The sequence below is a fragment of the Delphinapterus leucas genome, chromosome 6 (assembly GCF_059928025.1).
Source record: "Delphinapterus leucas isolate spDelLeu-1000000601 "Yukka" chromosome 6, BTC_Dleu_Yukka2, whole genome shotgun sequence".
Classification (NCBI taxonomy): Eukaryota; Metazoa; Chordata; class Mammalia; order Artiodactyla; family Monodontidae; genus Delphinapterus; species Delphinapterus leucas.
Genome location: NC_143134.1, coordinates 120972597 through 120985670, shown reverse-complemented (window position 1 = coordinate 120985670; position 13074 = coordinate 120972597).

The window sequence follows — 13074 nt, the reverse complement described above, 5'->3', positions numbered from 1 at the left end:
CCCACTGGTGGCTTCTCCTTGCCCCTGGGGTGCCAGCACAGTTTTCAAAGGCCCTGGCCTTGGGGTGCCGTCTTTGCACCTGTGTCCTCCCGGGAGCCCCCTCACCTTCCCCGGTCACTCCGTCCCATACTTCGGGTGTTGGCCTAAAGGAGATGCCCCCTCCCCATCCCGTGATCCTCCCCAGAGACCTCCCTTAGCTCTGTCGACTATGCCTCCCCTGATGCTCTTTACACTTGGGAAGGTATTTTTAAAAAATATTTACAGTGATCAACGGATTCAGTGTCTGCCTTTCCCATTAGGCTCTGAGCTCCATGGGTCAGGGATTGTGGCTGGACTGTTCACAAAGACAGTCTGCACTTTGTAAAAATGCTGAGTGGCCCCGGAAACCTTTAAAGACCCCTTTCCTGAGGAAACTGGCCTCCTCAACTGCAACGCCCAAGAGGGGGTCTTTGGCAGAAACGAGCTTTTCCTTGGGGAGTCCAGTGATGGGACAGGGGTGGCCCTGAGTCCTGCAGAAAGGGTCCAGGCACTGAGGCCAAGCCATGGGCCCCTGGATTCCTCTCTCCATCATGGGGGCTCAGTTATTGAAGCAGGTGTGTCAGAGAGGATCCTGGATCCTGAAAGGAGCAACAGTGGCAATTCCTCACCCCCCAGCCCACCCCCCCCCCGGAAACAGAGGGCACAGTCAGGACAGGTGATGCAGGGGCAGTGGCCCCTTCCCAAAGGTGAATTAGGGGACTTGTGCAGCAGAGAAGAAGGCTAGACAGGAGTTCTTCAATGGATACCCAGGTGTATAAATTTGTCAAGACTCATCAAATTTTACACGGACCGGGACTTCCCTGGTGGCTCAGTGGTTAAGAATCCGCCTGCCAATTCAGGGGACACGGGTTCGAGCCCTAGTGTGGGAACATCCCACATGCCACAGAGCAACTAAGCCCGTGCGCCACAACTACTGAGCCCACACGCCACAACTACTGAAGCCCACGCGCCTGGAGCCTGTGCTCTGCAATAAGAGAAGCCACCGCAATGAGAAGCCCGCGCACCGTAACAAAGAGTAGACCCCGCTGACCGCAACTAGAGAAAGCCCGCTCACAGCAACGAAGACCCAACGCAGCCAAAAATAAATAAATAAAATAAACACATTTATGAAAAAGAATTTTTTACATGGACCATTTCATTACCTATAAATTATACCTCAATAAAGTTGTTTTTTAAAAAAAAGAACTAAGGAGACAGATTGAGGTCAAAATAGCCCAGGCAGGAGTCATCACAGAGGAAGGTCTTCACGAAGGTACTAGGGAGCCATGGATGGTTTCTGAGCGAGGGAGGAGGGAGGGCGTGATGACAGCCACACTTTGGAACTGTTGCTGCGGGTGGTGGCGTAAATTAGTGGAAAGGAAGGGAACAGGATGTGAGGATACAAGGCCACTCCAGAGGGAGAAAAGACACAGCAGATGAGCTACACATCTTGTGAATGGGATCTCAACTCTGTGCTCACTTACTCATCTGTCCGTCCATCCATCTGGCCCACCCAGGAGCAATAACCAGCTCCCCGTGATGGGCCAGGTTTTATGAGGTGAGGGGACATGCTCACGGGGACGTGTTGTCTGCACCCTGGGGTCACAGGGCACACAGCAGAAACACCGATAATCATCACAGCTCACACTTCTTCCTGCTACCTGTATCCTTAGGACACTAACCTAGAGACAGATACTAATACCCTCTTTTCACAGATGAAAAATCTGAGGCCCAGAAAAGTTCACTGTCTTGCCCAAGACCACACAGCCCGTGGGTGACATATTGCATTTGCCTGGGAAGCCCTTGAGCATATCCATCCTGCAGCCCTGCCCCCCTGCAGAGCAGAGGGCTAATTGTCAGTGTAGACGCGGCCATTGGAACTCAGAGGAGAGAGCCAGTGAATTGAGCAAAGGCGTGGAACAAGCAAAGTCCCCTCTGAGCCTTTTGACGGGTGTTTGGGGATGAGCAGAAGGGGACTGAGCTGAGAAATGAAGCAAGGGGAACCCAGACAGAGGGCGCGGCGTGAACAAAGATGGGAATCAGGCCTAGCGGTCACCACACCTCACAGCCCTAGACCCGCCTGAGGGCCATCGGAGAATAAGAGCCATTCAAAAATGCCTCCCAATTTTTAAATGAGCACTTACTACACCAAGCCCGCTGGCAGCACTCCAACTGCCGTCTCCCTGATGCTTCCATAACCTTGAAAGTGAGGGTGAACAACTCTGCCTTCAGATGTGGAAACTGACAACGCAGAGCAATCAAGCAACTGGCCCGCGGTTTGCTCACGGATCATGGAGCGGGCCAGGCGACAGAGCCAGGGTCCCCATCCAGCTTTCCCGGCTCTAAAGATGCCAGGTCCCGACAGTTAGGCTGTGCACTCAGTGACCCCCACGGCAGCTCTGAGTGACCTGGGCCGGCGAGGCCACCGCCGAGGGCTTCGACAAATTATTTGCTGATAACCCGGCAGGAGCCTGTCGGAAAAGTTCCTCACCGCCCTAATGTTCCCACCGACAACGAAACCGTGTCAGAACTCAGTCTGAGGGCTTCCCTGGTGGCGCAGTGGTTGAGAGTCCGCCTGCCGATGCAGGGGACGCGGGTTCGTGCCCCAGTCCAGGAAGATCCCACGTGCCACGGAGCGGCTGGGCCCGTGAGCCATGGGTGCTGAGCCTGCGCGTCCGGAGCCTGTGCTCCGCAACGGGAGAGGCCACAACAGTGAGGGGCCCGCGTACCGCAAAAAAAAAAAAACAACTCAGTCTGATAGAGCGGAAAATGGGGAATAAAATGAAATGCGAACAGCTCCTACTCGGGGTTGGCCTGCAAGAAACTTCAAATTAGTTCCATCCAATCCATCTTCTGCTGCTTCGTGATTGATAACCCCAGACCAGGGGTTGATCTCCGATGAAGGTAGCTGGGGACAAGCAAGGGAAATGGAAATTATCATTTGCAAACATTAGGCTGACACTTTGCGCGTGCAGGGGGTGGCGAGGGCTGACAGCTCTGATTTGCAGAATCGGTTCCTCTCTGCCAAGGAGGGCTCTGTGGATTAGAGGGGGCCCCTTTCATGGCAAACCCACCTTCATCTTGGCTGCTCATTAAAACTTTGTGGAGCTGGAGAACTTGGCGGAAGAGAGGAAGCTGGAGGAAGCTTCTGAGGGACATTAGGTACACATTTGTTGAAAGGTGTTTGAGAAGGGAGCCTTGGGTCTGACAAACCGGATTTTAGTGCGGCTTTCCGTTCACAGCGGGCTAAAATAATTGGTCATCAGTGACTACTAATTCGGTTTAGTAGCCAGAGGCAATTTTTTTCTTCCTGGAAAATCAATGACAGCACGGAGGTCTGTTCAACGTGATTCCGCTCAAGACGGGTCCTTACTTGGCGCTTGATGATTCTTCCAGTGGAGACAGCTATTTTGTTAAAATAAAATTAAAATCCATCTCTAATGTGCCAGCGGTCTGCTGCTCCCAGGGGGGTGGAAGAGGCCCTGGTCCCAACGCCGGCACAGCCTCGAGGGCTCAGGAGTGGATGGTGGCCTCCGGGACGGGCTGCACGTCCTCGGTTGGGTGTGAAGTTCAGAACACGCTGTAGACCGTTGGGGGGTCTGGTTTTGGAGGAGGGGAGAGGCTGGAGGGCTGGGCTTCTCTGGGCTGCTCTAAATCAGAACCCAACCCACAAGGGACACCCGACAGTGGCACCATCTAAGGAGACCCAGCTTCTCTCCCATCTGCTGGAGGTGTTTCTCCAAGTCAGACGCGTGCTCGGACGGCACCGAGCAGTGAGCCCCAGGGCTCTAGGAGCCTCCCTTCTCCGCTCCACCTGAGGCTTCCCGAACAGGCCCATCTGTGGGCAGGTGACCTTAGTGACCATGACCGAGCACTTTGCTTGTGCCTAGGGCTTCCCTGGTGGCGCAGTGGTTGAGAGTCCGCCTGCCCATGCGGGGGACACGGGTTCGTGCCCCGGTCCGGGAAGATCCCACATGCCGGGGAGCGGCTGGGCCCGTGAGCCATGGCCGCTGAGCCTGCGTGTCCGGAGCCTGTGCTCCGCAACGGGAGAGGCCACAGCAGTGAGAGGCCCGCGTACCGCAAAAAAAAAAAAAACTTTGCTTGTGCCTAAAGTAGCACCACTGTTTCTAGTAATAAGTGATTGTGGCTAACATTGCCCACAGGCTACCAAAGACTGTTTTCCTTCTTTCTTTTTGCAATTGGAATTTTTATTGAGGTCACTGGAGATTCACATGCAGTTGTAAGGAATAATACAGAGAGAGGGAGGGGGGAAAAAAAAGAAATACAGAGAGATCCCCGTGTACCCTTTACCCCGTTTCCCCCAGTGGTGACATCTGGTAAAACCAAAGAACAAAATCGAAACCCGGATATTGATATTGAAGAATCCACCCATTTTTAGATGCCACCAAAGTGACTCATACTGACTGGTGTATTTGCTTTTATGCAATTTCATCCCATGTGTAGGTCTGAAGACTCACCACCACAGTCAAGAGACAAAACAGCTCCGTCACCTCAAGGATGCTTCCTAACCTCACCTACCTCCCTCCTACTTTGCACCCATGGGCCTGGGATGCTTTGTTTTCATCCTTAAAATAACTCTACCGGAGAGGAACTATTATTATGTTGTCCCCCATCTTATTGATAAAGAAACTGATTGATAAAGAACGACTGACATTGCTATTGAACTACTGATAAAGAGTTCAATGAGACAAAATAACTTGCTCAGGGTCCATATCTGGCAATACTGCACTAATGGGGTTGCAAATAGAAGACATGCTTAGTTTGGTCTGTAGCATTTAAAAATTCTTGTACACAATATACACATTTTAAAATCAGAAGAACTCACATAAAAATCCCAGTGGCTGGCTTTCCTTAATGAGGCCTTAGATCATCTGGTAACATTGGGCCCACATTCCCAACTGTCAATAACTGGCTGGAGCTGCCACCCTTCGACCTTCAGTTTGATGTAGTCCCCACTGCTCCCTATTGCCTCACACAGGGCTGGCTTCGCCCTTTGACCTGCCAGGCCTGTGCAGACATGTGATGTTGTAACCCCAGCTCCACAGCACTTAAATAACAAAATGCTTGGTATCTCTCTTCCTTCCCAAGCCTCAAAGAACTCCCTACTGACCATTTTTTTCTGACATAGCAGGAGATTGTATTGGTCCCACTTACAGATGGAGAAATGGAGGCCCACGGAGACGGTATGTATGAGCTCAAGGTCAACACGGGAGCAGGAGAGCGCTATGTTGAGTCTGGAGTCTTCAGGCTTCAAGGCCAGGTGTTCATCTGCTCTCGGCCTTCATCTATGCTCCCCCCAGAAAGGGGGCGTTGGGAGGGGCGGGGAGGGGTGGGAGAAGAGAGGAGACTCCCTTGGAGGAGGGAAGGGGTGATAAGGCCTGAAGGGGAAAACTAGAGCTCACTTGCCCACTGGGCCCAGGAGGCTTGGTGCCTGGGCCCCAGGACACTCCTAGGGACCCATGAAAATGCTCTAATTAATTCCTTTTAAAATCAGAAGAAAAAAAAAAAAGAAAAAATAATCCAGCCTGGATTATATTCATCTTTATACCAGCACAGCCATAAAATATTTTAAATTATTATTATTTTTTTTATGGAGGAAAGGGCTCATGAAGGAAAGAGTGCCCAGGACCCATGGAAGTCCTGCCCTAGAGCCAGAAGACACAGGCCTCAGCCCAGATCAGAAGTTGCAGTTCATACTGTCTCTCCTCCCCTCATCCTGTTGAGGCCAGAGATTCTCAATCTTGTGGGTGAATAAGAATCACCCAGAAACCTTATTGAAAGTAGAGCTGCCTGGGTCCCACTATCAGACCGTCTGACTCGCCAGGCCTGGGCTGGGTTCCAAGGCATCTGCCCTGTTCTGAGGGTGCATGCCGCACCCCCTAGGGGATCCTGGCCACGTGGTCCCTGGCACTCTTTGGGGGTTACAGCTCTGAGCCTCTTCCTTGCAGAGGCCCCTCCAGCCTGGCGGCCACCAGCACCTCTTTATGGAGTGGGCTGACCATCAGCTCTGGTCCCTAGGGACCCCTGCAGCCCCTTCATCCTTTCTCACCCCCACCGCCTTTTTCTTAATTGTCCCCCCCTGGCCTGAGAGCTTGTCTTTTCTAACTAGCCTGGAGGAAGGGACGGTAATTGAGGTGCAGCCTCTCTCCCTGGCAGGACTCTTAGAGCTAATTAGAGGAGAGGACCTCTGGGCTGGTGGTTATTTTTTAATTGTTTGTGGATCCAACATAAAAGCTAATGACAGAGGAGGGAGGCTTAGTTAGCAGCACACTCCTGACTTCTAAATTTGTCTAAGAGGTCATTTGCAATTTGTTAACATTTTTCACAAGGGTGAATTCAATTAGCAGTCCCCGCACTGGCGCCCAGCGGAGAGAGACAGGATGGGCAGTGGAGCTGGACGGGCTTTCAGGGAGCTTCTCCCAACCTTGAGTGCCTGAGCCCGAAACTTGGGGGCTCTCCCTGCACCCGCCTGATGCATGCCCCGCTCCCAGCACAGCGGGCTGTGACTTGAGCCCCTCTGGAGAGAAAAGGCTCAACCGAGCTGAATGGATGTGACTCAGGAGGAACTATCCTCCAGACCCCTCGGGAATCTGTGTGCAGGGGGATCCTGGCATCTGGGGAAACAGGTGAGTACCAGATGGGGCATCCCCGCCAGGGCGTATGAGGGTGGTAGCAAGAGCGTTGGGAGAAAGATCCAGATCCATCGGGGCATCAGCATAAACTGAGGAGGTCTCTCTTCAGCCCGGAAACTCTGCGTGTGGACCATGACCCCAAGGAATCCCGCACACATGTGTGAGGTGTGCCGGGCGCCTCGTCATCATGGGGGAAACGAGAAGCAAGGTGGGTGTTCAGTGATGGGAGACGGATGTGCCCAGGGTGGGTGATTCAGACAGCGGACCCAGTGACTTTTGCAAACGTGCAGAGTGAAAAAGCAAGCCACCACACAAAGTGACTTAAATGGTATGAAACCACACTAAATAATATGCATTATTTAAGGACGTCTAAGGGTAGAGCAAAAATGTGAACATGTGGGTGGAAAGCATGCCCGTTCCAACCTTAGGATGGTCCTTAGGGAACAGAGGGAAGGGTGTGGGGTTAGGGAGAGGTGAGAAGGGGCTTCAACCTGTGTTTGCTATATTTTATTTCTTTAATAATAATAATAAAAGGGTCAGAAGCAGAAATGGCCGAGTGGCGACATTTGTGAACTTTGAGTGGCGGGTTCGTGGCGGTTAGTTATGTAGCTTCTGAACTTTTCTATTTTTTTTTTTTTTTTTTTGGAGAGGTTCCTCATAAACACAAAAGAAAGGGTTGGCAGAAACATCTGCTTCTCAGGAAGGCATTTACGCCCATCACATTCTGACTGATCACAATTCTTGACTGATTACAAAGCACTTTTATATTTTTCATAGAAACATAACGTGTAACAAGACTCCAGGGGCAGCCATTATAAATAATAATGCTAAAGGTGGTTTTCTCAAAAGCCAGTATCTAGAATGCAGGACTTTCTGTTAAGATGCTTTGGTGACTGTAGTGGGGTGAGTGGTGGGTGACCCCTCCAAAAGATAGGTCCTGGTTCTAAGCCCCAGAACCCAGGAATGTGAACTTACTTGGAAAAGGAGTCTTTGCAGAGGTCATTAAGTTAAGGACCTTGAGATCAGATCATCCTGCATTCCTTGGGTGAAGCCTGACTTCAATGACAAGTGTCTCTATTTGAGACAAAAGAGAAGAAGACACAGACACACAGAGAAGGAGGCCACATGACCACGAGGCACAGAATGGTGTGATGTGGCCACAAGCCAAGGAACCCCGGGGGCCACCAGAAGCTGGAAGAGGTGAGGAAGGATTCTACTCTAAAGCCGTTGGAGGGGGTATGGCCCTGTGACACCTCGATTTTGGACTTCTGGGCTCCACGTTACAGAGAATAAATTTCTGCTGTTATAAGCCACCAAGTTTGTGGTCACTTGTTACAGAAGCCCGGGAATAACGATAGCTGGAGCTCAGCACCTGATAATTCTGTGCTCAGGACACTGGTGGTCTTCAGCCTTGGAATACTGGCCGTTCCCAACATCGGGGATGGATCGCGATCAAGCTGTCTATTCTTTCTTATGCAGTCAGTCAACAAGCATTTATCGAGCACCTCCTACATTCCAGGTACTGGAGACAGCAGTGAGCAAAACCAGGTGTGACCCACAGTCTCCCCGGGGCCTCTGTCCCACCCTCCTCGCCCACCGGGATATGACATACACCGACTGTGGTGCTATTTACCCCTTTGTGGCCCGCTTTATTTTGTGTCTTACTTCCTCTCTGTATCCCAAACACCCAGCGTAATGCCCAGCACGGGTGGGCACTAAATGAACGCACAGCATAGGATGGAGGTAACGATGCGGCCTTTGAGCTCAAACCCCAGCATAACCACCTTCTGGCCACGTGATCATGGGCAAGCATGTCTGGGCCTCGGTTTCCCCAGCTGTAAAATGGGGATAAGAGAGTCACTACCTGGGAATTCCCTGGAGGTCCAGTGGTTAGGAGACTGGTGTGCTCATCGCCAGGGCCCGGGTTCGATCCCTGGTCGGGGAACTGAGATCCTGCAAGCTGTGCGGCGCGTCCAAGAAAAGAAGAGAGTCGCTACCTAAAGTGTCGCTCCGAGGGTCACGTGAGAGGCTGTGTCTGGGCCCATAGGAGCTGGAGAAACAGACGCTGGTATTACTATTCATCAGAATTAGTGCAGGGCACCGGGGATTCGGCATAAATAGCTGGCTGATTCCCTGTGGTTTCCAAAGGGGACGGGACCGAGCCAGGCCCTGAACTGGTCCTCAGCACGACACGCAGGTCCTATGAATTCTTTGGCTTGCGGCTCCTGCAGGGACAGGAATGATGTGCTGGGCTCGAGGCCTGGCTCTTCACGCGGCTCCAGGGGTGCTGCTGGCTCCCCGCAGTGCCAGCTTCTCCATGCCTGCGTCACGGGGACACTGCGTCACGGGGACACCGTGTCACGGGAGGGGCAGACCAGCTGCACCCCAGCAACCCCTCTAATTGTGTCGAGGCTGGAGGCTGCGGAAGTGAGGACAAGGGGCCCTCAGCCGGGCCGGGCACCACGCCCCCTCCCCATGCGTCGCCCACAGACATGAGAGGGTGAGCCCAGCTCTGGAAAAATCAAAGGCGGGAGCCAGAGCCTGTGAGATGCAACCGGGGAGGCCCCGAGGGGGAGTGGCCCGGCCTCGTTAGCGCTGACCCTGGCACTGAGCCGCTCCTGATGGATGGGGTTCGGGCGGGACAGGCCCCGGGGGAGCGGCGGCCCTATCCATTATGGGCCCATCAGCTCCTCTCTGCTCCAAATGCCACGAGCCTCGGGCTGGGAATAAATCTCTGTCTGAGCCGCAGGAGAGCCGATAAGGAAAAAGGCAAAGCATGAAAAATGCCTCCTTCCGGGCTCTGGCAACAAAGCTGTCTTGCAGGATGGAGCTTGAGCAGGAGTTTGGGGAGATGGGAGGGGGTGCAGCAGGCAGTCGGGTAGGGGCCCCAGAGAGGCTGGGCTTCCAGGAAGGTAGGGGGGAGAGGGTGGGGCCCTCAGATCACCGCCTTCCTCAGCTACACCTGCCCGCCTGGGGCCCTCTTAACAGAACTCCGTCCAGGTCAGGCCCGTGGAAGGCTGGCTCTGAGGCGGAGGGACTCCTGTCCCCTGTCGGGTCCGTTGTGGGGTGTCCCAGGCCCCAGCCAGGCTGTGATGTGCCAGCCAACACCTCCACCTCCTGCAAGAATCTTTTCCTGTCCTGGAGTAAACACGCCTCCACGCACCACCCGCTAAGGGACACGACCTCTCTCTCCATGCCTCAGCTCCTAGTGGCTGAATGGAGGTGCCAGGCTTTGGCGAGGGTTAACTGAGTTATTCTGTGGAAAGCCGGCCCCCAGTGAGTGGCTGCTGTTCACAGATGCCATCCTGCTGTAAGGACTCCCCTCCACTCCAGGCATCCTGCCTCTGCCTCCTGGAAGAGTGCAGGCTATGGATAGGGACACCGGCTCTGGAAGGAAACGTGGCTCAAATCCTGCTGCAGCCACTGACTGGCCGTGTGGTCTTGGACAAGTGAGTCTCTGAGCCTCAGTTTCTCCATCTATAAAACGGGGATATCCATCCCTACTTGGCAAAATCTTGAGGATTTAATGAGATGATGCGTCTAAAGTGCTCAGCGTTACATCCATCGGCCGCTTAGTGAGGGCTCTGCAAACGTTAGCCACTGGGACTGCCCCCTAAACACACATACGCTGGTCCTTGTTTCGTTTTCTGAAGCCTCTGAGAGCAAAGCTCCTCCACTGTCCTCATAGCAGGGCCTCAGAGAGTTGAGGACCATCTGCATGTTCTCTCATCCAGCAGGGAAAACCCATGTCTTGCCACGTTCTTTGTACACAGTGATCTCCCTCCCCTTGTCCCACCCACCAACCTGATGTCTCCCCTCTGGACACTCTCCTGCTTATGGGCCTTCCCCTGAATCTATGATGACCCACATTTTTAAATGATGCTACAAGTGTGACCTGAGTGGCAGAAGAGAAGAGGTAGGTCACCTCCCTCATCTGGACTTGCTGCTACCCTTTATTAATGTGGCCAAGGAACACATCCAGCCTTTGAGGCAGCATCACTGCAATGCTGATTCAATCATAGGGGAGCACAGGAGAGTCTGCTACATGACACAGGAATCTCTGGCTTTTCCATCTCATCGCTGGGTGTCGAATCAACTTTCTCTTCCCTTTCAATAATGTCTCAAAGCCTTAAAAGGCCCTGGACCACATTTCTCCAACAAATATTTATTGAGTGCCTACTATGTTCCAGGCTCTGATGATATAGCGGTGGACAAAACTGACAGTGTCCGTGCCCTCCAGGACCTGCATACCCGGTGAAGAAGCAGAGAACTGTTTAACTACAGTTGCAGTCAGCGCTGGGGAGCAGATCGGTGGGGCTGGGCGTCTGGCTGCGTGGCAGGATGTACCTTGCAGGCCAGCACGCAGGCTCAGGGGTCCTTGCGAGACCCACATGCTCCCCCTTGTGGGCAGCCCGGTTTCACTCAGCTGAGTTTCAGGCCAGCAATAAACCTGGAACTGGTCTCCCCATTCAGAAACTGTCTTGGATACCTGGGACAGGTGTCTGGGAAGGGGTTTATTGTTCTTTTATAGGAGTTTGGGCGGGTGGCTTGGATTTTGGCCGTCGGCTCCAGGAGGAACAAAATAACCCAGAGTGACTGATGGGCCCTTTGTAAATTTGTAAAATAAATCAGCTTGGCAGAGAGATTCAGAAAGCCTGTCAGGCAGCAAACATTTTTTTAACAGCCTGTAAAATTCCCTCCGTCCTTCACATTTGTCAGCGTCAGGCTGATGCATCTGATAGCTGGGCGAGCAGCAGTAGGGAGGGTGGGCTGGCAGCGTTCCCCAGCTTTCTTGTGCTTCTTATTTTCCCGTGGTCAGAACGCTTTCAGTACCAGGATTGGCGGGGGTCTGGACTAGACTAATTGGTGGGTGAGTTAAGTGTTCGGCCTGAGTTGCTACTGGCTTCATATTCAGACTTCAGCGTGGCCATTTGCTCACGCATTCGTGCAACGGATACTTACTGAGGCCTCTTTCAGCAAAGGCACCAGGGATACTGGGGTTGAGCCGAAGCAGGCCTGGGGCATCCAGTGTAGTGAAAGTTCCGGAAGCCCCGTCAAAGAGCTCGTTTATCGGGAGGTAGGTGAAGGTGAAGGGAAGCGACATATCAAAAGGGAAGTTCAGGGCTTCCCTGGTGGCGCAGTGGTTGAGAGTCCGCCTGCTGATACAGGGGACACGGGTTCGTGCCCCGGTCCGGGAGGATCCCACATGCCGCGGAGCAGCTGGGCCCGTGAGCCATGGCCGCTGAGCCTGCACGTCGGAGCCTGTGCTCCGCAGGGGAGAGGCCACAATAGTGAGGGGCCCGCGTACCACACACACACACAAAAAAGGGAAGTTAATTGGGCTCTTTTGATGCGTTCAGGTTAAGCTTAAAGCTTTAAGAAAAATCCAGACAGGATAGCCTTCACCATATATGTTCTGTCTCAGCCCCCATCTAGTGCAGGAATAATTTGGGTAGCATCTCTACCTGTGTCACCTCCATCCTTGTGTTTGTTAGGAAGGCAGCTCAGTGCCAAGGTCACCATCACAGGTAGTTGGGCCAGACTAATCCCCATCCCACTATAGAGCAGCCAGGGGCAAATGACTTCCCCTCTCTGACCCTCTGTCTCTTCTTCTGTAAGATGGGGACGTAAGCGTTGTACTCACTGAGCTGTTCAGTTATCTAAGGAGAGGATGCTTCTGAGGTGCTTGGCACAATGTCTGATGACACGTAATAACAACAATAATAATAGTTGCCATTATTAGTTCAAAACGGGGTCTACCCATCTTCCATCTGGCCCATGTCAGATACTGACATGCAGGGAGCTGTTTGCTCATTGACTGAATGATGAATCCCCCTACTATCATCCTTGCCCTGCTTGCGGCCTGATGCTCCCAGGCAGCATGGAGGTAGAGCCTGGACACCCAGAATCTGCCAGGAGCGCCAGCTACTGCCCAGCTCCCCCGTCCCCCGCCGTCCCTGTCTCACCATCTTCGACGATGTTGGACCAATTAGGAGCAGTAACAATTAAGATGTGCCGAGGGCATGTGAACATTTGCAAACGCTTATTTAAATGTATCAATAATTAAGCCCTTCTTTAATAGTTACATTTCTGGCCCCCAGACATATCTGTTTATGGACCGGGGGTCACAGCACGCTTTGAGATCTGTGTTATGGTCTTACACGTTGGTAATGAGAATTTAAAATTCTTCCCTGACTTGGATTCTGAGATTTGACAGTGAAACGGCAGAGTGAGAATGTGCCAGTTCTTTCCAGCTACCTGATCCTAGAGGTTCGGTCTTCAAAGCCGGCCAGCTAGCCAGGATACAAATCCAGGCTCTGCCATTGTGCAGCCTCGGGGAATGCACGCACCCTCCCTTTCCTGGCCTGTGAAGTGAGCAGAATGATACCTGCCTCATAGGATT